The sequence below is a fragment of the Rhinoderma darwinii genome, chromosome 6 (genome assembly GCF_050947455.1).
Source record: "Rhinoderma darwinii isolate aRhiDar2 chromosome 6, aRhiDar2.hap1, whole genome shotgun sequence".
Classification (NCBI taxonomy): domain Eukaryota; kingdom Metazoa; phylum Chordata; class Amphibia; order Anura; family Rhinodermatidae; genus Rhinoderma; species Rhinoderma darwinii.
This window is the reverse complement of record NC_134692.1, coordinates 35,903,570-35,926,580: the sequence shown is the minus strand read 5'-3', so window position 1 is coordinate 35,926,580 and position 23,011 is coordinate 35,903,570. Positions and strand designations below refer to the sequence as shown.

The following is a 23,011-nucleotide window of genomic DNA, read 5'->3' as shown; positions in this document are numbered from 1 at the left end:
TGCCAAGTATTTTCAATTTACAGAGGAGAGAAAGTGATAGATTTATAGATTGATGTGCAATGCTAGTGAAACTACATTGACAGAATAAATGCATTTACCATGCACGCAGTCCAGGGGCGGCTTCTGAAAAGATCCAGATTATCCAAAGCACATTTGCCCTCTATTATTAATAGAAAATATCAAGGGAGAGTCACTGACTGGTTAGTACTGAAGTAATACATGTAACAGAACTGCCCAGCGGGCATTGGGTCACTTATTCCTACTCCGTATTTATCAATGGGCCAAGTACTTGAATATGAGTAAAGAAATATACTAGTATATGCCAATATCTTGGTATCTTTACTAAACGTGACAAGTTTTTTGACTCCTCTAATCCATGTCCCTTTCTCTAGACACTTAAAATGACGTAAAAATTGCGTAAAACATATAATAAATACGGCACACACTATGTACTAAATTATTTGGCCAAATTTCCTCATCAACTGCTATTTTCTGAGATCTGCTCACATAGTATATATAACATGGTTAAAACAAATCTACTGGTCTTTTATATCAACCCTGTTCTTAAAGTTATAGATTCCCTTTAAATAAACGCCATTGCATTTCTGAAATTTTACCATTATCGCTGAGGACAACATTTTTTCCATTATCATGAAGTAAGGAAATAGTGTGAAAGAACTTAGCAGGTGCGAGCTGCAACCGCTGCATAAAATAATTTACAGATCTGTCTTGCGTCAAGAGAACCTTTCACTTTCCCTATAGAAATAAAAATAGAGCAGCGTACAGTTTTTTCCATACACAATGTTAGGGATTAATTCTATAAATTGCTGTATAGGGAAGATTGGAGTACCAAATTATTTATATTTCTCAATACAAATAATTCTTGCAGGCGTCCAAAGCAAAGATGTGTCTTGCTCCATTTGTCATATGCAGCTTTTTAGCCAGTCACATTGCTAGGCTAAAACAGGACCATGCGCAGAATGAAGGGTAGGCGGAGAAAGTGGCATATGCCCACTGTAACCAATCAATGCTATACTGTAGACGAGAGTCGGACTGCAGTGTGTATATATATATATATATATATATATATATATATATACGGGCATAACTATAGGGCAAAGGTTGTGGTTGCACCTAGGCCCTGGGTCCTGCTGGGGCTGAAAAAGGTCCATCTGCCCCATATGAAGAGACCACTGCTATGGATGACACATAATATTTGAGGGGCCCTATTACAAATTTTGCATTGTAGCCAAGGAGCTTCAAGTTACCGCTCTGTATATATATATATATTTATGGCAAGAAATGCATAGGCCTCTTCGGCAGAAGATGACCTTTGGGACATGTTTATTATTTATGTGATTAGACACGTGTAAATTGTGTGCTTAGACATGTGTAATTGGGTATACAGCAAAAGAAAAACTTTAGAAAACTCGAAAAAAAAACAAAGTACAAATATACTTCCCTAACTAGAAGCAATAGGCTGCTACCTAAACTACCCAAAACTTTTATTTTTGTTTTTATAGAATGAGTGGGCTTCCCTACACTAAACCTAAGGCCTCATGCACACGACCGTAGCCATGTGCACGGCCGTGATTTTCGGGTCGGACGGCCGCGGAGTGCAATCCGTGGGCCGTGCACATGGCCGCGTGCATTAATTTCTATGAGCCTGGACCGCAAAACACCTCCGTAATAAGACATGTCCATTCTTTTTGCGGTCCAGGCTGCTGGGCCATGCACGGATCGTGGAAACCGCTATCAAAGCAACCTGGGCTTCCATAACACCTCAGCAGTGCCACAGGCTGATCACCTCCATGCCACGCCGCATTGATAACACCTCAGCAGTGCCACAGGCTGATCACCTCCATGCCACGCCGCATTGATAACACCTCAGCAGTGCCACAGGCTGATCACCTCCATGCCACACCGCATTGATAACACCTCAGCAGTGCCACAGGCTGATCGCATCCATGCCATGCCGCATTGATGCAGTAATTCATGAAAAAGGAGTCTGACCAAGCATTGAGTGCATATACTGGACATACTTTTCAGTAGGACAACATTTCTGTATTAAAAATCATTTATGAAATCGGGCTTATATAATATTCTAATTTTCTGAGACACTAAATTTTGGGTTTTCATTAACTGTTACCATAATCATCAACATTAAAAGAAAAAAATGCTGGAAATAGATCACTCTGTGTGTAATGAATCTATATAATATATGAGTTTCACTTGTTGAATTGAATTACTGAAATAAATGAACTTTTTGACGATATTCTAATTCATTGAGGACTAGTAAATGTGTGTGTGTGTGTGTGTGTGCGTGCATGTGTGCGTGTTTGTGTGTGTTTGTGTGTGTGTGTGTGTTTGTGTGTGTGTGTGTGTGTGTGTGTGTATGTGTGTGTGTGCGTGCATGTGTGCGTGTTTGTGTGTGTGTGTATGTGTGTGTGTGCGCGTGCATGTTTGTGTGTGTTTGTGTGTGTGTGTGTGTGTGTGTGTGTGTGTGTGTGTAAGGGATGGAGTCAGAAGTAAAGCTGCAAAAGCAAGTGGATCCTAATAAAGATGCATAAAGAAAAAGCACATGTGTGAAGGAGATGGTGGAGGTAAATGAGTATGTTAGTATATTAAATTATAATTATAAATGAGAGCACTGAGGATCAATAGTGACGGGACAATAAAATACTGATTAGCCTTCAGACAGCTATCATGCTACAGGGACAAAGTTTTAGGGGACACATTCAGAGACCCCTGCCTTAGGCACCAAAAGAGCTTGTCCCTCCCTGGTATCAGGACCTCGTTTGACAACCCCTATCCATATCACAGATCCCCTGACAACAAGCTGCTTGCTGTGGGAAGAAATGAGGCATTACATGGCACTCAGTGAAATCAATGGACTTTCCGTCAAATACACAGATGAGCCGGGTCCTACTGAAGGAGAGCTGCTCTTTACAAAAAATCTAAGTAGTATTTCCGTGCTATTTGTATAATAGAAGAAGCCTAGTAACGCTTAGCTGTTCCATCGTAGTGGGAGGTTGATGGCTTCTCTTTCTGAGGGCTGATCACCTTTCCATTACAGTCACTGAGAAGAAAACTGACTGTCCTCATTTACAGCTCCTATCAGCCAGACATCAGAACAATAAAGTAAAATAGATTGATGACATGTTGAAAAGTCATTCACTCATTGTCCTGACATAAGAAAGATTGGCAAGTGGGATTGTCTCCCACCATGAACTACAAGTCACTGCAGTGAGAAATGGCAGCTTTAATAAGACACTGTCAAGACAACTCAAAGCTCGAGCGGAAAAAGGGAGACAAAAAAATTCATATAGTAGTATTATTATTATTTAATAGTACTAGTAGTAATAATATTGTTATGACTACATACAATAATATAAAATAACATAGGTGTATACAATAAAAATCAAACACCAAATAATTATGTTTAGAAACTCATTTAATAAAACATTGACTAAAAAATATATTTTATTACACAAATATTTTATTACACAATTTATTTTAGGCATGTTATAATGTACAGCTTTAGACAAGGAGCTGGTTAATTTTATACTTGGGGAAGTAAGGTGGAAAGTACTAAAATATTTAGAGAGGGATTACTACATTATAAAATATTGTCCATAACCACAAGCAGTACCAGCAATAACCACAAGGGGGCTGCATAGAGACCTCTTATTCGGAGGGCATTGTACAAGGTATAGATGTAGCACAGTAACATAGTAACATGGTTTGTAAGGCTGAAACATCCATCCAGCTCAGCTTATTATAGCGCATGTCAAATAGATTTTGGCTGCATAGACACCATAATGTCATTCCTATAAGAGCCAATCAATTCAAATATATTTTTGGATAGTGAGAGGAAATCTGAGTAGCCCCAGAAACCCATGTGAACAAAGACAGAACAAAAATATAAGAAGCAGATGGTAACCTCTATTGAATCAAACTCATAGTTCTGGATGCACCAAGATACAGGTTTGAGCCACCAAATTGGCAAATTACTGATTTAGGCAAGGTTCCCAAATATTCTGCGTATTTCCGTACAGATATGTCAGAGGGAAACTGATGCCAGAATTGATCCTAGGGCTGTCTATGGGATCGTTTCTGGCATCCATTGCATCAGTTATTGCGCACATTTGTGCTATATATTAGGCCAATTTTTGGGCTGTAGTTGCCCCCACCTCCCACTAAACACCGCTCACTTTCATAAAATTGGCGGCGGCAGAATAAAAATGGAAAAATTGCAAAATTTTGGCTCAAAAACAAGCTGTTCTTCTGGCATATCTTACCCCCACCCACCCTGCTCTATTTCTACAGTACTCGCTTGAATAGAGACCACCACCCAGTACAGGCCACAAAATGTATGACTCCATTGCTTGTAAGCCATAGATAAAATGAACACAATATAGTTGCGTATATAACCAGGTAACATTAATATTCCTAGTACTAAATGTGTTTTCCGAACAGATGGTAGATAGAAAAAATGTAATTGTTTAATCATGGTCTTTCACTTCACAAAAACACTACCTGTAAAAAATGTAATCCGGGAATCTCTGTGTACATTGATACAGCCATTCAATAATTCTTAGGAGCTGGCTACATCAATCTTCTGCTAGAGACCACAAACTGCCTTTGAAATACATAAGGACTAATGCTTATCATTTTTATTCCTGTTGATATATCTATTGCACTGAACGTTCCTCTGATAAATTCCCATTGTCTGGGATTTCAAAATGAATGCTAAAGCTTCTGCTAACTTCATAAGGCGCAAGAACAAGATATCAAGCAGCAAAAATAATGCTGTCTGTTAAAATTAAAAGATTGTTCACCCAGAAAGCTTCTCTTCGCTCATAATAAGATGACTTGAAGTGTATTGCTATTACATTCTCAGCTGGGAGAATATACATTTATTATTAGTGATTTTATCTTTTAGCATGTATCATGAAGGATTGGAGAGATAGTATGCCGCTCATTCACATCCCTATTATTTTTGTAGAACCTGACGGCAGCTTTGATTGATGTTGTTTATGAATGTTGTTGCAACAATGTCAAATTATTTTTATAAACCATAAAATGACAGAAGACGACAATTAGTTGATTGTGATCAAATAGAGAATTTACTAGACTTAGGGTAAATAATCACCAACCTTTCATGGCGTCTTTTACCTTTTTCTGTCACTTTTGATGTTTTTTTTTAAAGAAAAAGCAAACAGGAAACGATGACACCACAGGTAAAGGTAAAACACTAGTTCTTAGCTATTTAGCTACATTATATGTATGACCTGTTTTGAACTCAATGGGAGCTATATAAATCTATATTCAGTTTGTTCCTCCTAGTGGTAGCCTTATCCTGCTTTTATTGTAAAGTGGAAGCGTCTAGGCCAGTGGCGTAACTACTGCGGTAGCAGCAGTAGCGGCTGCTACGGGGCCCGGGGCTTGAGGGGGCCCGTGCCGCCAGCCGACACGCCCTCCCAAATGCCCGGTGGCGCCGCTAGCAGCCGTTATGGCTGCTAAAGGGGTAGCACCGCTACTGTGGGGCCCGCGCCACCGAGCCTTACACAGGCACTCTCATGCCTGTAGGTGTCGCTAGCACCGGAGGGGGCCCCGGTGCTAGCGGCAGCCAAATACATGTATTAGCACTGAATGACCGGGCATGTTCCGTGCCTGACCATCCAGTGCCTTACAATGACACTGATTGCCTAGCGGCGCGATGACATCATCGCGCCGCTTCCATGCTTGGAAGGTGCTGATTGGCTGGGCAAGTCATTCTGCCCCGCCAATCAGCGTCATTGAAGGACGCTCATTCAGCTCCTGCAGACATGCTCAGAAGAGAGCATGTCTGCATCGCCAGTGAACAGCGTGGGAACCGGAGAATGTGAGTATGTCAACTTTATATATTTTTTTCCTCATAAAAATGTGAATGGCATTATCTATAGTGGGGGGGTGTGTCTATCTACAGGGGGGGGGGTCGTCTTTATGTGGGCTATTATATATAGGGGGGTCTATATGTGGGGCAGTAGCTACAGGGGGGTCTATATGTGGGGTGTGGGCCACTATATACAGGGGGGTCTATATGTGGGCCACTATATACAGGGGGGGTCTATATGTGGGGCACTAGCTACAGGGGAGGTCTGTATGTGGGGATGTGGGCCACTATCTACAGGGGGGTCTATATGTGGGGCAGTATATGTCAGACACTATACAGGGGTGGGCTATATGTAGAGCACTATCTATAGGGGAGCTATTTTTTAGGGTACTTTCTATAGGGGTGGGCTATGTGTGGGACACTATATACAGGGGTGGGTTACCTGTGGGGCACTAGCAACAGGGTGGCTATATGTAGTGCACAGTCTACAGGGGTGGGCTATATGTGGGACAATATCTACAGAGGTGGGCTATACGTGGAGCACTAACTATAGGGGAAGCTATATGTAGGGCAGCACGGTGGCTCAGTGGTTAGCACTATTGCCTTGCAGCTCTGGAGTCCATATGTGGGCACTATCTACAGGGGCTTCTATGTAGGTCACTATCTACAGGGGGCACTATCTACAGGGGGCACGGTGTGTGTGTGTGTGTGTGTGTGTGTGTGTGTGTGTGTGTGTGTGTGTGTGTGTGTGTGTGTGTGTTATATTTAGATGTGTTGAGAATTGTAACTTTGTTTATAGGTTCAGAAATGTTTTAAAAGTGAGAAGCTGAAGACATCTAAACGGAAAATTGCAGAAATGGGTCATGGCCGGGAGAAATCCATCATAGATGTCTGAACCGGAGGGAGAAGAAAAGAACTAGAATCTGAGACGTCACCGGTGAGTCACTTAATGTAAATGTTTATTCTGCCTCTAATCAGTATTGTAGTCACTGTATCATCTGCAGCGAGATGATGGTGGTATGATTTTTTTTTGTGAAACCGCATCTCCCAGCATATCCTTATCATTGTTTCGGCCATGCTGGGAGCTGTAGTTTTACGCCGTACAAACCTATGCGCAGTGGCGTAACTACCGCTATAGCAGCCGTAGCGACTTCTACGGGGCCTGCAGCATGAGGGGGCCCGTGCCACCCGCCGGCACGGCCCCTCCCATGGCCGCAGGCTCCGCTAGCAGCCGCTATGGCTGCTACAGCGCGACGCCACTGAAGGGGTTGTTCCTACAAAAGACCTGCATCCCCTAACCACAGGATAGGGGATACATGTGGGATCGCTGGGACGCCCAGCGATGAGGAGAACGGGGGACCGAAAGTCCCCCCTAAGTTCTCCATGACAAACCTCGGACTTCCGTAGTCTGTCTGCAGCTCCATGGAAATGACTTGCGCACCGGTCGTGCTTGTGCGCATGCGTGACCAGCGCTCCTTTCATTTTTATTGAACTGCGCAGACACCGGAAGTCCCCCGTTCTCCTTATCGCTGCCAGCGATCACACATGTATCCCCTATCCTGTGGATAGGGGATGCATGTCTTTTGTAGGACAAACTATAGGCCGTTTTTTTTGGGGGGGGTCTGTATGGCGTAATCTACAGAGGGGGCTGTATGGCGTTATCTACAGAGGGGGTCTGTATGGCGTTATCTACAGAGGGGGTCTGTATGGTGTTATCTACAGAGGGGGCTGTATGGTGTTATCTACAGGGGGGGCTGTATGGCGTTATCTACAGAGGGGCTGTATGGCGTTATCTACAGAGGGGGTCTGTATGGCGTTATCTACAGAGGGGGCTGTATGGCGTTATCTACAGGGGGGGCTGTATGGCGTTATCTACAGAGGGGCTGTATGGCGTTATCTACAGAGGGGGCTGTATGGCGTTATCTACAGAGGGGGCTGTATGGCGTTATCTACAGAGGGGGCTGTATGGCGTTATCTACAGGGGGCTGTGTATGGTGCTATCTATAGGGGGCGCTGTGTGGTGGAATCTATAGGGAGGCACTATCTACAAGGGGGGGGGTTGTGTGATACCCAGCAGAGGGGGGGGGCCCCAGTCAAAAGTTTGCTATGGGGTCCAGTCTTTCCTAGTTACGCCCCTGGTCTAGGCCTAACAACAGCTCAACGGAAAACCAGGCAAACGAATAGAGTGGCACTGCTGAGTGCTGACGTGCATGGTTCGTAAAAATCTCCTATCCTGTGTTGTGTCACTCACTACAGGCATCCACATTGCCTCTGGAAGTGACATCAGCCCAAAAGTTGCGCATTAGGCGGATGCCAGGAGAACGCTACCTACCGGAACGCATTGTGCCTACTGTAACTTTTGGTGGAGGAGGAAAAATGGTCTGGGGCTGTTTCTCAGGATTCTGCCCCTTATTACTAGTTAAAGTGTAACTAAACGTTCGACAAACTTCTGACATGTCATAGTGAAATGTCAGAAGTTTGGATTGGTGGGGGTCCGAGCACTGAGACCCCCACCAATAGCTAGAACGAAGCAGCTGAAGCGCTCGTGTGAGCGCTGAACCGCTTTGTGTCTGTTCGGCTTTTTCTGGAAAGCCGATGTATCGGAGTACGGGCTCATAGACTTTGTATTGAGTCCATACTGCGATACATTTATACAATTCTCAGTCTGTCCATTCTTAACTTAGAACTGTTGAGATTTCTCATAGTTGCGACAGATAACAGTACAAAATTGAATTTAAGTTCCCTAATCTTTCATCTTCCTTCAAACCAGATGTACACTTTAGTCTTTCTTATTTTTAACACACAGAATATCTCATGGGTGTGTTTTATGCTCTGATATATAAAGTACAAACTTTCACCTTTCAACCACTTTAGTTTCGATGCTACTCTTATTGAATCCTCGCAAGACATTTTCCTAATACTTTACATACTTTGCACCAGTGGTCTTTGGATGTATATAATTAGAGGCCCCCTCAGCTATTTCATCCCTCCGATCAGCTGCATTTCTTTTTCTAGCCCCCACAATCTGCGTTGTATAAAGATAATACATTAGTGGCAGAAATAACGTGAACTTTCACGGATTTCTTCACATCTGGATTTTGATTAATGATCTTTCAGAGCAAAATATCCAAGTTTTTTCCAATGCATATGGCTGCTGTATGTACATAGATGTCCAAACTGTTTATCTGTTTCATAGAGCTGCTGAAAATTCACAAACTGTGTAAAATCAAATAAAATCCAAATGTCATCACAACACGTTGCGAGAGATAATGGCCTTGTGGTTGTATTTGTAATATAAAAGAAACATGACTGCTACAAAAGCAAGATTACAAAATACTGTACATGGAATTAAAGGAGTTTTCCCATAATCATTATTTCTGATCAGTGGGATTCCGACCACTGGGACCCCCAACCGATCCCCACCGAGCTTACCGTGCCGTTCCTGTGAGCCCCATATAAATGGAGCGGTAGTGCGCATGTTCGGCCACCGCTCCTTTTATTTCTATGGGGCTGCCGAGCGCTATCTTCGGCATTTCCATAGAAATGAATGAAGCAGTGGTTGAGAATGCGCACTACCGATCCGTTCCAATGGGTCCCCCAGAATGGCAACATAAGCCCATGCTCGTGATCGGTGGGGGTCCAAGCGGTCGGATCCCTACCAATCAGATATTTATCACCTATCCTGTGGATAGGTGATAAATATTGATTATGGGAAAACCCCTTTACGTATTACCCCGTTGTTATTAGCTTCTGGCATCGCATTAAAAATAATTTTCATGCCAATTGCAATTATATCAACTTGAATCAAGATCTTACCACTATTTGTGTATATGTGAGTGTGAGTACACACCACATGCTTATGGTGAACCTGTGATGTGCAAATCCTATCTTCATATAATGTGGGTGATATAAAAAAAAGTAGTGCTCAGTTGCGGATCGCAACCAATTGAAGGGGTTTCAAGATGCGCTGCCGACATGTTGTAAATGCATGGGGACGACCGATCGTAGTACCAATCGCTCGATCCCATACATAGCTCTTTGTAAAAGGAGCAAACTAGCGCCAATCAACGAGCTGTCTCATTGATCGGCGCTCGTTTTTACTGACGATATTGCCCAGTGTAAAAAGACCATTACTTTAGTAGAGTTAAATGGATTGTCCCAGTCAACATTCCTTTTCGAGCCTCTGTTCAATACTTTAAGGGGGTGGGGTGTTTCGTGGATATGATCTACATTAAAGGGCACTATCCTAGTGATACTGTCACTGAAACAAACATAAATGTATTTTTCCAAAATGGACATAGTAACAAAAGTACATTTATTTATTGTATTTTGCATAGACATTCTTTTACCAGGTCTGTTAGAAGCAAAGGGAACAGTTCTTATACATAGGAATACATATTATTTGTGGTACGATCATTTGTTGCCTAGTAGACATGAATGGTGTGACAATACTTTACATTACATGTCATCACTGTGAATATGATACAACTTATTTCAATCACTAATCTCAGTCATCCCTCAACACATCTCATTCCAATGAATTATATTAATGGGTAAATCAATGACATTGTCAATGAATGACACTTGACACTAGGACATAGAGAAGTAGTTGCTCATGGTATGTCCTACATGCTTTAGTGATGTGAGTTTGACTTTTCTGCTGTATATCTATCACTTAGCCAAAGTCATACTTAACACTTCAGCAGGTTATTTCTATATGGCATCCAGATTTATGGCTTCTGTTTAATGCAGGGGTCAAGTGCAGGAATGTACCCTATTTGTTTACTACAAACTATGCTTATCATGTAGCAATATCTAGCAGATTCAAAAGTAGAAGCGGAATTTCTCAAATACCTATTGCAATTCACAAACAAAATAGCACCAAGGAGACCCAAAAACAATTTGAGCACTGCTACATCTGTATTTTGTTACATTGTTTTTTTTTTCTCTATTACTATCATAATCAGTTATGACATTAGAGATCTGTATTTTAGGTCTGGAGCAGCCAATATATGAGACCATTTGAGAAAACACATTATGATGTAATAGCAACACCGTGGTTTATTTGGACTAATTTGATTAGTTTTTTACATCATTAGTGTTTTATTTTTACTTTTTTTCAGCTACATCACATTAACCCAAAAAATGAATTCATGAATAAATATTTCATAGTCAAGCATTAGCTTTGCTCTTCTATTATTCCGCATGTTCTCTACGTATGTATTTAAAATTTTAAAGGGTATGTCCTCTTTTACAACCAATTATTTTTTTTCTTAAGAGAAATGAAGCAACATTAGGCTTAAATGGTCAATAATTTTTCAACAAACTTTGTATAAATCATTAGTGCAAGCGAATATAAGAAACTTTGTGATATATCTTATTAGAGAAAAATGCCTCTCTTCACTTATCAGACTCCTTCATTCTACCCATCTTTTGCAAATTTTTTCGTAGACAACGCAGATTTCTTCTGTTATGATTTTATACGCATCCTTTTTGCTATTGTAGAATTTTTAGGCTTATAGTTTGAAGATAATAGTAAGAAAATATGCTTTTTTACTTTTCAGCTTTTTTTTTCTGGTAATGTTATAGTTTTACCCTAAAATAGACCTTCTATTTGTGATCGTCATTGTCTACCGTAAATTTTGATACATTACATGTTTATTTTAGGGTAAATGGGTCAGGGCTAGCGTTACGAAAATGATTGGTGTAGGGAACATTTTTTTCGGGGTTGGTATCTTATGTGTATTTATTATTTCATTTGTTTGCACTTTATTTTACTTATATTTTTTTATTATTATGGTCTGTCCCTCAAAGGTCAGAAAATACCTTTGAGGGACTTTATTTCTTTATTTTCTTTTATTTCTTTAGTTTTTCTACTGTAACTAGCCCAGTTACAGGGGAAATCAGCTCTCTTAGGGGATGTTCACACGGAGTATTTTGCCGAATTTTTTGACGCGGAAACCGCGTCGCAAAACTCGGCAAAAACGGCCCGAGAACGCATCACATTGATTTCAATGGGAGGCGTCGGCGTCTTTTTCCCGCGAGCAGTAAAACTGCCTCGCGGGAAAAAGAAGCGACATGCCCTATCTTCGGGCGCTTCCGCCTCTGACCTCCCATTGACTTCAATGGGAGGCAGAGAAAGCGTATTTCGCTCTGTTTTATGCCCGCGGCGCTCAATGGCCGTGGGCGAAAAACGGCGCGAAAATCGGCGTGCAGGGAGAGGAAAATCTGCCTCAAAGTTCCAAACGGAATTTTGAGGCAGATATTCCTCCCCCAAAATACTCCGTGTGAACATAGCCTTAGGCTGGGTTCACACAGAGTTTTTTGCAGGAGGAAAATCTGCCTCAAAATTCCATTTGGAATTTTGAGGCAGATTTTCCTCTGCCTGCACGCCGATTTTCTCAGCGTTTTTCACCCGCGGCCATTGAGCGGCGCGGTCATAAAACGCAGCAAAATACGCTTTCTCTGCCTCCCATTGATGTCAGTGGGAGGTCAGAGGCGTAAACGCCCAAAGATAGGTCATGTCCCTACTTTTTCACCTCATGGAAAAAAATGCCTCCGCCTCCCATTGAAATCAATGGGAGGCATTTTCGGCCGTTTTTTGGCGCGTTTTCTGACGCGGTTTCCGCGTCCAAAAACTCGGCAAAAAACTCTGTGTGAACCCAGCCTAATAGTGACTGTTGTCACTAATAGGGCTGTGCTGGGTGAAGTTAGACCGAGCAGCAGCTTCCCATTAATGGCATCCTGGCGATCATATGACCAGTCACATGATTACCGGGACCAAGCCAATGCCTCTAATCTATTCACCGTCTGTCCTTCTTCCACAGCCTATTTGGGTCATGTATTTATTTTCTCTATCATGATCATTTCTCTTTAGATGCTTTAGCATCCGCTTTTTGTGCCTAGGACCGCACTGCTTGTGATGACGAGTGGTCAGTGCTGGACCCGCCTATTGCAGATCGGTTCACCAAGCAAATATATATATATGTATTTTTTATATTTGTGTGGCTATAGTTTCCCCTCATTGTGGTATAGATATTATCTTGCACTCTTGCACTTTATATTCTTGTGTGGTTCAGCATGTGGTTACCTTCCAGGTTTACTAGTTGCACATAATACATTTATACGGCTATTGTATTTTTTTGATATTGGCTCATATTGTCCCATTTGGAATCCTATTTGAGATTTCGGTCCGTGCTTTGCTTCCTGTTTCATTTTTACGAGTTTGCTGATTCTCTCTGTTTTTTAAATGGTTTTATATTTTGTATGTAGTGTATAATAAATTTGGTCTTTTCATTCCTGTTTTTTCGTATCTCTTTCTTATTATTTTGGGTGTGCGCAATTTTGTGCATGTACCTTTTCCTCTCTCCTAGTATGCATATTTTCTGCATGTTACTGCAGCACCCCATATAGATTTCTTTCATACATAGTGGTGCCCATACGTCCCTATCTTTTTCTATTCTTTACACAGCCATCATTGAACACTGTGTACAAGCGATCAAAGAAGATAGAAAGCACTGAAAGCTGCTTCTATTTTCTCTTCTGGGTCCCTGACCGTCACTGACTGCCGGGCAACACACATTTAGCGGCCCGATCACTCGGGCAGCATGCTAAAACCTGCGCCATAGCTCTACTATGGCGCGAGTTTTAAGGACCTCAACCATCGCCCGTATAATACAGTGGGCGATCAGGAACCAGTTAAGTATGCTTTATTTTTAAATCTCCTATCATTTTGTGTCTACCTATGTGTCTCCATGGTAATAAACTACAAACCCTTTATAGTCTGATCCTGCAATTATATTCCCTTCCATCTGTTCCCTACTTCGTATTAATATACATTTGATAGGTTATAAGAATTAGAGGGTATATCAAAGGATGTGTGACGGCAGTATCAGAATACACAGGATATGTTTGTAGTGTGTTACCATGGAGACACAAAGATCTACGTAGTAGCTGTAAACAATCTTTAATTAAGACTATAAAGAAAGTTGCTTCATGTTAAATGCATTACAACACTACAAATAATGTGAAAGTGGACATACCCTTTTAGGAGCCTAGCGGATGACAATAAATGTTGATATACACAGTCGAGTCACATTATTATGACCACCTCCTACTTTCGACGTCAGCAGCGCGTAGCCTGTGAAGGAAGTGAGGTGTCGAGGGCTGGCTTGGTGGGTATATAAGGTGTGCGATAGTCTGAACACATATTACTCATTGTTGCCATGGGTAAAAGGGGCAGTTTATCAGAGTTGCAAAAAGGGAGAATTATTGGCTTTCGGGACAAGGGTGGCAGTATTTCTAAACAGCGCATTTTGTGAACTGTTCGCGTTCTGCTGTGGTGAAAGTGTATCGTGAGTGGACAAATGGCACCACTGGGAATAACCGACGTGGAAACTGCAGAGCACCAAGTGCAATTGATGTGAGAGGTGAACGTCGGCTACGAAGGTGCGCGAGGGCCGAACGACACGCTACAGTGGAGCAGCTCACCGTGAAAATCAACCAGGGAGTACCAAACGTGGGTCTAAAACAACAGTTGAGTAAACCCTACTGCGTATGGGGCTCCGAAGCAGACGGATGGTCACTGCTGCTATGCTAACAGAGGTCCAGCAGAAAAAGGGGTTCAATTTGCACGGCAGTATCGGAATTGGACTACCGATTATTGGCAAGGGGTTGCCTTCTCCAATGAGTCACGTTTTCTGCTTCATCGAACGGATGGACATTGGCTGTCAGGCGAGAAACATCAGAGAACAAACACCCTGCAACCATTGCTGGAAGAACACAAGCTGGTGGCGGCAGCATTTACGGTCTGGGGAATTTTTCCATGGTGGTCTCTGGGCCCACCTATCCATGTGTAAGGCTCTCTGAACCGATTTAGGTATGAATCCATCGTTGCAGATCACGTCCCCCCATACATGCTGTTTATCTTCCCTGGGGCAGATGGAATCTTCCAACAAGACAATGCGACATGTCACACGGCTAGAAATGTCCGACAGTGGTCAGAAGAGGACGACAAAGACTTTCAGGTACTTCCCTGGCCCCCTAATTTGCCAGACTTGAACCCTATTGAGCATCTGTAGAACCACCTTGATCATCTTGTTCACTTTATGGATCCTCCCCCACGCACCCTCCAGCAAATGTGAGATGCACTGCAGTCAACATGGAGACAACCTACCAGCATCCCAGCTCCCAGCTCGTCTAGCTGCTGTCTGTGCTGCACAAGGCGGTTACTCTGGATATTAGCTGGTGGTCATAATAATGTGACTCGACTTTGTATAAGAAGTAGTTTACCCATCTAACATACAAAATTATATTCCAAAACATGACCGTGTTGTTCTAGGGTGACCTATTTTAGTTGTTCATAATGTATCGTAGCATATGAAATGCTACATAACTTAATAAAGAACCCCTGCTTGTCCATATAGGTTGGTTGTGTAGCATAACCTAAAGGTTCTGAAACTTTTTTTTATGTTTTTACATCATACTTAACCTTTAACTGCAGAAAACAGTATACTCTAGTTAAAATAAAGTGCACAAAAGCATATTATACATATACTATCTTCATGAGAAATACATTTTGTAATAGTAAGGCCCCACGCACATGACCGTAAAAACGCCCGTAATTACGGGCCCATAGACTTCTATTGGCCCCGGGTACCTTCCCGTTTGCGCATGGGAAGGTGCCTGGGCCGTTGAAAAATATAGAACATGTCCTATTTCAGGCCGTAATTACGGCACAGGCAGGCCCATAGAAGTCTATGGGGCCACTGTAATTACGGGTGGCAACGTGTGTGCACCCGTAATTACGGGAGCGTTGCTAGGCGATGTCAGGGGATTAACATTTTTGAATAAATAGAAGCAGAGAAAATGGCGTCTGAGCGAATATGTGACCCTTTTAAGGGGTTTGGACATGATTGTGACATCATTTCCAGCGCCCCTTTTATTACAGGTCCGTAAATACGGGTGGAATACGGATGACAACGGACCTGTATTTACGGGCACGGGTCCGTAAGTTACGGGTTAAATACAGGTTAAAAACTACCTCGAAACGTGCGTCGGGGCTCTTGCTGTGGAGCTCATTTTTGGCTTGATATGCAATACACGGGTTGGTATGGCTTCTGGGACCTACTCTGATTTTTGGTGATACCCTGGTCTCTATACCACTTTATTTACACTGAGATTTCAGTGTTAGCTACAAGTCTCTCGTGTATACTATTTTTTACAGGGTCTGTATTACATTGTTCTGTTTCAGCATGCTTTTTGGAGACACATTTTGTGGTGTCGGTTATCCTTGTACTGTACATTTATAGCATGACTGTCATAGTGACCCTGTCCGGTATTATTGAATGTTGAATATAGGCCATTCTGAGTAGCCTCATGTTCTCCACATTGTATATTTTAATTGTCTGTGGTTTTTAGGTCCTGATGACCAACATGTTCTTATGTATATTGTAATAAAGAATTTATATTTTTTGCAAGTTACTTATTGTACTTGGTGTCATTATTTTTCCCTTTTGGGAGATTTGATTTGTCTTCACATACAGTTATAGGTATTTATTATAAGTATCCTATATGTTTGAAAAGAGATGATCGAAATCTTGCTAAGTTGATGGGTTCCCCGCAAAGACAAGCACCATAAAGAAAGTCTGTTCGCAGATGGAAGTTTCATGTGCATTGTTGGCCAGATGAGACAGAATGCCCACCTGGACAGGTGCACGGGTACTGCTGTTTGTATAATAACTAGTAGCTTATAGAACTAGAAAGTGATCCTATTATCCAAGCCATGCTCCTTGACACTATGCACTGTTAGCATTTCGGAGTTCCTTTACACGTATAGAAGAGTTGCCCATTGTTCCTAAAGCAATGCCCCTCAAAATGGCACAAGAGGTCTTGATTTGCTTGTACGAAGGCTCATGACATGTTCAGCTTTTCTCAGAATATTAGTATGGGAGCTTTGTCTGACATTACCCATTTTTATCTTGTGTAATTCCTAAGACCCCTTGGCAGAAGCTTGTGGTTCCATGGAACCCAGCATGTGATTCCTTGGTCTATACAATTAATGACATGAATGGCCAGCAGGGTGTTCAGACGATCTGATGCCATCTTTAATGATAGTGTCTTAGGTATGTGGTCAGGTAACCATCCAGAGAACATTTTAGAAAATAAATACATTAAGTCCTCATGCACATCTTACAGGCACCGTTCAGTCTCTCTGTGAGATGTATTATACCCTACAAGCGTTGCTTCTACAAAATAATAGCTGCATAATACAGCATGAAATGGAATATGACACCATTTTTTTTTCTCACCGATTCCATATACATTTTTAAGAAGAAAGCTCTGTTGCCTTAGATTACTATGGGTGCCACATTAAGGATCCGTACAAGACAGATATTTTTGTAATTTTTTTTTAAAATATTTTATTTTGTTCTACAGCAGTACAAAAGGGAAAGAAGTACATAGTACATACAAACATGTAATAAGAAAAAATATGCAATGCTATAGATACCCTTAGTGGGAGAGGAGGTCGGAGGGAGGGGGGAGGGAAATGAAGGAAAAAAAAACAAAAAAAAACAAAACAAAAAAACAAAAACGAAAAAAAACTCATAATAAATAAAAATATGCCTCCTATCTCCATCTTACTTGTTACTCTGAGAACTTACCCTAGCCTATAGCCAGGTTCGTTCCCATTTAGCGATGTTGTTGGGATTGCCATACCATACCCTTTCATATTTCTTAATTCTTAACAAGACAGATTCATAATACGGTTGTGTTCGTGATTCCTAACACTCATCCCTGTCAGCAGCCTAATTTGCCTCTCTCAGACACACAAGCAGACTCATAGCTGGGGCTGTATAGAACCCACTAAATGGGAAATAAACAATATCCATTAAAGGGGTTGCACCATTATATTCCCCTTTTTATGAGACAGAGTAGAGAGCCACTATCAACTTGTGACTCTCACTCTGGTGGACTCAGGCTGTCTATGTATTGACTTTGATGGCTGCATGTAATTCTACTTCTACTTTTCAGCTGCAGAGAAAATGTAAAGCCGTCAGCAACTTGCCCCTGAAAAATTTGCTGGGGGTCATGTGGCATTTAGCTGACCATTGCGGTGCCTCTTATATTAGAGGAGTTGTCTGTGATTGGACAACCCCTTTAAAAGGGTTACCCATCTTGGCCATTTATGACATATCCACACCTCTTAAACCTGCACCTATCTCTAGAACAGGATCCCCTGATCCCCATCCTACCTTGTTCTGCTCTCTCTGCTCTCCGGCCACTGTCTGACAAGGTGGCCCGGCGTACAGAAACAGCCGAGCGCACTCAGCTTTACTGTTTCCATAACTCCCATAGAAGTGAATTTTTCTGTACTCCCGACCAGCTCATCAGACAGTGGCCGGAGAGCAGCAGGAGCAGGACAAGGTAGGACAGGGTTCAGCACTCCTGACTCAGGAGGCCCCGTTCTAGAGATAGGTGCGACTACCATAAGCGATAAATCAACATGAAAATCAGTATTATATTTTACATCTTCTTCAGTAGTTCAAATCCCCTGATACAAATTTGTATATGACTATGTTGTAAATGATCAGGAAATTAAAATTGCAATAGTAAACAAATTATACCATATAAAATGACAAAGAAATGCAGAAAAGAAACAAGGTTCTGAGCTTAAATCTGTCTGTTGAGACAAGCTATTTTCGTCTATTCTTCAGGGATCTTTTTAAACAGTGCATGAATTCAATACGTACAACATTTACAAAACTTCATTATAAATTGAAACATTCCGAACTCCCATTTTTCTTCCTATGAGAGTTCACCTTTCTTGTAATTTATTTTTTTAGCAGAATAATGTTGCAACAAGAAAAGTGCATGTATGCAAAAGTAATTTATCATCAACCACTTCTGTGCTTACAACTCACTGAGGTAATTTAGGTGCTTTTAATCGAAAGAAAGTTCAGGTTGATATGAAGTGCTTTTCTTCCCCCGGTTTTTAATGGAAAATGTTGTAAATCAGATGAAACCAAATAAATCTTTTTTTTTTTTTTTTTGTAATTATTGATCAATGTGGAATGTAAAATAGAAATACATAGACTATTACTGGTTACCATGCAAGGTTCCCATAGGGGAAGCTAATTTAATAATGTTTCCTATCTGTCCTATTATCTTCAGTTTGGCTTATTTCTTGACCCTGATATAACACTGTTAAATCCATAATAAACTGAACTATAAAGACTCTTCTTGGATTGGTAAATTAGAGTCTGCCCAATGACTAGTCTGATTTATAATTAACCCCTTAACGCTCCATGACCTACTATTAGGTCATGCTAACTGTAGCGTTCGCGCTCAGTGACCTAATAGTAGGTCATGGAGTAAACACGGCGCCGTTCGCGCGGGGCGCGTTCATGAGCTGTGATAGCTGCTGTTTCCGACAGCAGACTATCACTGCTCAATGTGCCGGGACCGATCGCGGAGCTCCCCCGCCGATTAACCCCTCAGAAGCCACGTTCAATAGCGATCGCGGCTTCTTAGGGGTTAATCCGCCATCGCCGGCCTGCTACACGATAGCGGCCGGCGATGGTGACTATGGCAACCGGACGCCAAACAATGGCGTCCGGCTATGCCATAGACGGAAGCCTAGTGGGTCCTGACAACGTCAGGACCCACTATGCTTGCTGTCAGTGAGTAGCTGACAGCTCTAATACACTGCACTACGCATGTAGTGCAGTGTATTAGAATAGCGATCAGGGCCTCCTGCCCTCAAGTCCCCTAGTGGGACAAAGTAATAAAGTAAAAAAAAAGTTAAAAAAAGATGTGTAAAAATAAGAAAATAAAAGTTTTAAAAGTAATAAAAGTAAAAGTCCCACTTTTTCCCTTATCAGTCATTTATAATTAATTTAAATATATAAACAAACAAATAAACTATACATAATTGGTATCGCCGCGTCCGTAACGGCCTGAACTACAAAATTATTTTGTTATTTATCCCGCACGGTGAACGCCGTAAAAAAATATATTAATAAACCGTACCACAATCACAATTGTTTGGTCACTTCACCTCCCAAAAAATGGAATAAAAAGAGATCAAAAAGTCGCATGTACCGAAAAATGGTAATGATTGAAACTACAGTTCGTTACGCAAAAAATAAGTCCTCGCACGGCTTTATTGATTGAAAAATAAAAACGTTCTGGCTCTTAGAATAAGGTAACACAAAAAGTGAATGATTGTTTACAAAACGTATTTTATTGTGCAAACGCCATAAGACATCAAAAAAAACTATAAACATCTGGTATCGACGTAATCGTATCACCCCGCAGAATAAAGTGAATATGTCATTTATAGCGCACGGTGAACGCTGTAAAAAAAAAAGTATACAAAAACAATAGTAGAATTGCTGTTTATTAGTCACCACGCCACCTAAAAATGGAATAAAAACTGATCAAAAAGCCGCATGCACCCCAAGAAAACTACAATGGATTCCTCAAGGGGTCTAGTTTCAAAATTGGGGTAACTTTTGGGGGGTTTCCAATGTTTTGGCACCACAAGACCTCTTCAAACCGGACATGGTGCCTAATAAAAAAGAGGGCTCAAAATCCGCTAGGTGCTCCTTTGCTTCGGAGGCCGGTGCTTCAGTCCATTACCGCCCGAGGGCAACATGTGGGATATTTCTCTAAACTGCAGAATCTGGGCAATACCTATTAAGTTGCGTTTCTCTGATAAATCATTTTGTGTTATTAAAAAAATGGTATAAAAAGAGTAAATTTCACCTCTACTTTGCTCTAAATTTCTGTGAAACACCTAAAGGGTTCATAAACTTTCTAAATGCTGTTGTGAATACTTTGAGGGGTCTAGTTTCTAAAATGGGGTGTTTGATAGGGGTTTCTAATATATGGGCCCCTCAAAGCAACTTCAGAAATGAACTGGAACCTAAAAAAATAAATAAATGAGGCAATACTTCGCTTCTTACATTATACTGATAATGAGCCGTGCCCACCCCGAGATTACCCCAGTTTTGACCGTTTGTATAAACGGAGACCCCTATTAGACCGTTCCAGTGCCCGGTTTTCCCAAGCATACACTCCCGAGAAGTGTATTTCTATTGATGAGTCCCTGGTACATTTTAAAGGGAGGGTTCAATTCCGCCAGTACCTGCCAGGTAAGAGGGCAAGGTATGGCGTGAAGATGTATAAGCTGTGCGAGAGTGCATCAGGGTATACCTACAGATTTAGGATATATGAAGGAAAGGCCACCCCCAAACCAGACTGCATCCTGGACTACAATAGGTACATGGGAGGGATGGATTTGTCAAATCAAGTCCTGAAGCCCTACAGCGCCATGCGGTGTGGTATAAGAAGCTGTCCGGGCACATCATACAGATGGCTTTGTTTTCAATAGTTTTTTATTAAACAGTTTTGTAAAATAATAATATAATAATAACACAGACTCGCAGAGTCTCAACTTTTGCATTTCAGTAATACAATTAAACAAAGTATTAGACCAACATGGTCTTCAATAAATCTCACATTATATACCATTCATGATGTCTACACTCCTGCCAAATATATAGTATATAAATGTCTTCATTGCTAACATAGGTAACTATTCTTGACATCACATTGCTTTATAGAGTACCTTAACATGGCCTCTATGGAAGAAAGATAAGAGAGAGAAAAACAAAACACACACAATAATCAAAAGAAGGATAAGGACGGGGGGAAGGAAAGGTGTAGGGTAGAAGGGTTTCCTAACCATCTCTATGTATTCACGAAAATGTGTGATTCCTCCATGGGTCCCAAATGGCATCAAATTTGTCTAATGTACCCGCCAGCAGATGTGTTAGGCGATCATTAACCATTATCCATGAAATCTTAGCGATCAACATATCCATAGACAACGTGGGTGTTCGCCAGGCCCTAGCGATAGTTATTTTAGCTGCCAGAAACACATATCGGAGAAATTTACGTGCGGGGGCCCGAACCTCCGGAATAGGACCGCATAGCAGAGCCGTAATCACATCCCTGGGGGGTTTGACTTGGATCACTGTGTTAATAAGCTGGTATACCTGGTTCCAAAAGGTGGCAACCACTGGACACTCCCATAGAATATGCATTAGTGTACCCTCCGCACCACATTGTCTAAAGCAGTGCTTATCCACCAATGGGTTAAATCGAGCTATACGAGTAGGGACCATATACCATCTCATTAATACCTTATAACCCGCTTCCACCAAGGATGTATTGATGGATAATTTCGAGGTCGTACAAGCCATCTCCCTCCACTGCTCCAATTCCACTCCCATGCCTAAATCGTGTTCCCATCGTGTCATGTAAGGGAGTTTACCTACCGGAGTAACCAGATCTGAATATATCGTGGATATTTTACGTCGTAGGCCAGAAAGCCAGCACAGCCGTTCAAAAGTGGTCAATGTACTGATGTCCCCCCTCCTGGATTTCCAGTCCAACAAGAAATGGTGTATCTGGATGTATCTAAAATGCTCCGATGGGGGCATCGAGTGTGAGTCCTTAAAGTAATCCAAAGTTCTGATGTCCCCCCCTATAAAGAAGTCCTTAATCCTGTAAAACCCCTTATTGAGCCACCACCGGAATTCCATTCTACGCAGACCCGGAGGAAAGGCAGAATTACCCGTGATGGTCATGAGCGGATTATGGTGTGATTTAATATGAAATCTCTTTCTAAGCGAGTCCCACAGCTGTAACATCTGAGAAAGCACAGGGGAGAGAACCGGAGGTCTGTCCGAGGACTCCATCCACAGTAACGTTTCCAGCGGGAAACTGGTACATGCGGCCGTTTCAATTTGCGTCCACTGGGGGCAGTATGGTCTCGCATACATATCTGTAAATTGCGCCAGACGTGCTGCATGATAGTATTGTTGGATATTGGGAACCCCCAGCCCCCCCGCAGTTTTAGGGGTAAATAAAGTTTGTCTCTGTATTCTCGGTCTTTTAGAACCCCAAATAAACGACATGATGAGCCCTTGGATTTGTCTAAGCGCCTTCTGAGGGACCACGATAGGGAGCGTGCGAAAATAATATAGCAATCTGGGCAAGATCGTCATTTTGATGGAGGCAATGCGCCCAAACCATGAGAGATTAAGAGGGGACCATCTAGTG

The 23,011-nt window shown here is 41.8% G+C and overlaps 1 long non-coding RNA gene across 1 annotated transcript in view; it reads left to right on the top strand.

Annotated features, from left to right (window-relative positions):
- The window catches only part of LOC142656254 (uncharacterized), a 226,358-nt gene that overhangs the window by 158,495 nt on the left and 44,852 nt on the right, over positions 1-23,011 (top strand). The gene's annotated exons all lie outside the window — the stretch shown is intronic.